Here is a 4,008-nt window from a genome sequence, read left to right as displayed (position 1 = left end):
CGACGCGTCGGACTTGGGAATAGGTGGTGTACTTTTTCAGAAGGACGATGAGGGGGAGAGCACCCAGTTGCCCATATGTCCCAGAAGTTGACCCCAGCCCAGAAAAAATATTCTGTGACGGAACATGAGTGCCTGGCTGTGGTAATGGCTATTAAGAAATTCAGGCCATATATTGAGCTGATGCCGTTCACGGTGATCACAGACCATTCGTCCCTTAAATGGCTGATGACAAATAAAGAGCTGATTGGACGTTTGGCTAGGTGGAGCCTCCTTCTGCAAAGTCATTCTTTCGATATAGAGCACCGCAGAGGAAGTCAAAATATAGTCACGTTATAACCTGGAAGAACTGGTAGAGGAGATGGAAAGTCTGGTGGATCTGACGGCGGAGGACTTTAAAAGTGAAGAATACATGGCAAAGATTCAAGCCATTGAACAGAATCAAGATAGCCTCCCAGATCTAATAATCAAGGATGGCTACATATATAAGAGGACGATTCCGGTCACTCTCGATATACCTCATGAGGACTTTGTTTGGAAGCTGTGGGCCCCAGCGACACTGACGGATACAGCAATTACCCGAGCACATAGTGCAACAACAGCGGCTCATGGTGGTTATCATAAGACACTGAAACGACTGAAGCAGTTATACTATTGGCCTAATAAGAATCTGCAAGTAAGGGAGTATGTACGAAAGTGTTCTGTTTGTAAGGAATCAAAGGCCAATTATCAAAACATGCAACAGCCGATGAGTGACAACATACCCTTTGGGAGACCGTTTCAGAAAATGTATGTTGATTTTCTTGGCCCATATGTGCGATCCAAGTCCAACAACTCTTACATTTTTATAGTACTCGACCATGTCACCAAGTTTGTTCTGCTAAAATCATTGGCAAAGGCAACCTCAAAAAATGTGATTAAGTTCTTAATGGATGAAGTTTGGGGTTCCCGAAGTGTTAATGTCAGACAACGGTCAGCAGTTCGTTGGAAAAGATTTTTCAAACTTCCTAGAAGCATATGGTGTAAGACATTTTCGAACTGGTCTGTATGCCCCACAAGCCAACCAATCTGAGCGTGTAAACCAGTCAATATTGACAGCTATAAGGTCCTATTTAAAGGATGATCAGAGAGACTGGGATCAGAATCTGTCTGCTATAGAGTGTGCTTTGCGGTCAGCGGTCCACTCTTCGATAGGTATGACACCATACTTTGCACTCTTTGGCACCAACATGATAACACATGGCAGTGTTTATAGGTTGGCAAAGCAGTTGGATAGTATGAATGACCCTGAGTTTAGTGCTCCGCCTAAGTCCTCAAAGCTAGAGTTGATCCGAAACGAAGTCAAGAAGAATCTGGAAAGTAGTCATAATGACCGAGCTAGGAAATATAACGTTAGAACGCGAAAAGTGAAATTTGTCCCCGGTCAGGAAATCTATCATAGGAATCACCAGCTAAGCGATTTCAGTAAAAATATCAATGCTAAACTATGTAAGAAGTTTGTCAAGTGCAGGATTGTGCATGCGGTAGGGAAATGTCTATACGAGATTGAGGATTTGAAAGGAAAATCGCTAGGAGTCTACCACGTCCCCGACCTCAAACAGTAATAACTAACTTTCATGCGAGTCTTGGAATCACATATTTGTGAGCAAATTTTTATCCGGAACTAATCCTATTGACGCTATGGCCCATAAGCTTTCAAGCTGAAGATTTGTCAGGCAATTTGGGCGAGATTGTATTTTGTCCATAGACATGAACCACCGTTCGGAGTGAAAGGTAATGGAATAAGAGAAAGGGACATTGACATTGATACGGCAGTAAAAAGGAAGATAAGTGGGTACCCTGATAGGGAAATAAAACATGGCAACAGTTAATTTAGTGTAAAAATTTCTGTTAAATTTTCTTTTTTTGTCATTTCGTAGCATCAAACAATGAAATAAATTTGCAATGGAATGATGGGATGTAACTTACGTGTGCAGCATGCGGGGATCCCAGAGATATTGTTGGTTTCGGAACACCTGATTCTTGAGCTTTTTGAATCTTTCTCTTGATCTCACCACGGGTGACCGGTCTTCCGGACCACAGCAAACGTCAGAAATGCAAAGTCGGAGTACGAAGAGAAGCTTCCCTGTTTAAGGACAAAAGGCCTGGGTACATAAGCTGCTTTGCCTTGCTTTTCTGCTTCATTTTTGACATAATAAAAATAACAGAATAAAGGAGGCCGAGCAAATTTCGAACTGGGTTGCCCTTTTCTTTTTTTTTTTCTTTTATCAGAAACAAGCAAGGCAACCAGGCAAGGCAGCTTATGTACGTAGGCCTTAACACTGGATTTACGACGCCTGGGCAGTCAGCTTGTGACTGTCCTTGACCCTTAAGTACCCGTCCGGTATTTATATCGTACACACATAACGTTTGTATATATACATATAGTATATATACTACATAATGCGTGTAATAGCAGTACCCATTTGAAACCATGACACAAGGCTAGGACTGCGGTACGGGGTCGCGGAGCTGTCAGTTGTCGATTTATGAAGTGAAAGTCTTGAATTAGGGAAGACACGCTCAAACACACCGAAATGTGTTTGAAATGGCATCGTATCCAACATTCTGACGAGGGCTGAGAGACCAGTTGATGGCACATCCGTGGTGGGGAAAAAGAGGTAGGATTCTCCGAGCTTACCACCCTCCTTCAGCTCAGATCTTTCTTTACTGTTCCAGTGAATCCCTTCCCGCAATCTCTGTCGTTCCTAGAGCTGTAAAAGGATAAAAGAATTGCATAGTTGTTTGATATGATGACTGTATAAAAAGGTGGATGACGGTATAAAAAGTTTTGATATTATCCGAGGAACTATTAATGACCGCACAAAGTAAGTCGTAGGTGAATCCACCAGACTCTTTTCAGATTACCAAGATTTTTTTTCTATCGTATTCAGCTTCAAAATAATTTCTTAATTCAACCTGCTCGCAATTTCCTAGATATTTCAAAATTATTATTCATTTTGCTGCTGGACTTATTTCGAAAGTACCGATAATGGTTGCTTTTGATAAAATTTTTCGCTAATTTTAGGTGTTTTTCTTATTTTTGCACTTTTGATTCCATCTCATTTCCAAATTGATTCGAATATTTTTATCCAATGAAACCGACTTATATTTTGCATTCATCTTCTTTGGTGAATTACTTTCAAACCTATTCCGAAATCTGAGCTTCCAAATCATCAGCAGGTTTTCTTATTTTATTCAGGTGCAATTGCAATAAATGAGTAATACACATCGCCAAAATTACAACGCACAAAACATTTTGCTGCAGGCAAAACAAACAGAAAAACAAGATCGAATTCCGATCGTCATTCCCAAAATTTGGTTGGTTCTTTAAAGAAAGACGGGAAAATCTCTATAAAATCAACAACAATATCGCACTCAGAAGTTAGAATTTGACAATTCGAAATAAGAGATAGATAATTTATATAGTGAAACTTTTCGTCATGTTGAGAAAAAGTCATTCAAACAATCTTTCACGTTTCGTAAGCAACAAACAAGTTCATATTGCCATAATTTCTCATTAAGAACAAACTTCTTCACCCTGCAGTTACACATGACAGTTCAAGTTGTCTTTAAAAAACTATTATAATCACCGAAAATACTCAAAATAGCTTCATATTCCATATTAAAAACAAGGCACAACGCATTTGATTAGTAGTCTTCCATTTTGTTTTCATCATAAACACAATTAACCTATCTTGATATGACACGATACCGTTTTTTGTCAACATATACATTGAGGTCATTGATTTTTTTGCATCTTTAACTGAAAGAAAATTGGAAAAGAAGCATCCAGATAAAGACAATCGGTGAAATATTTGTATGCAGTATATTTGTTGGTAGTTTATGATCCAATAACTGCAAGAATAGCTCCAAAAGGCTTGTTAGTATTGTTGATATTGACCAAAATTTATAACAACACATTATTTTAGGTATTTATTTACTTGCATCTTCGGGAAAAACGTGAAAAAT

Source organism: Musca autumnalis, unplaced genomic scaffold (genome assembly GCF_047663935.1).
Source record: "Musca autumnalis isolate F117 unplaced genomic scaffold, ASM4766393v1 scaffold_126, whole genome shotgun sequence".
Classification (NCBI taxonomy): Eukaryota; Metazoa; Arthropoda; class Insecta; order Diptera; family Muscidae; genus Musca; species Musca autumnalis.
Note: the sequence above shows the minus strand (reverse complement) of the source record.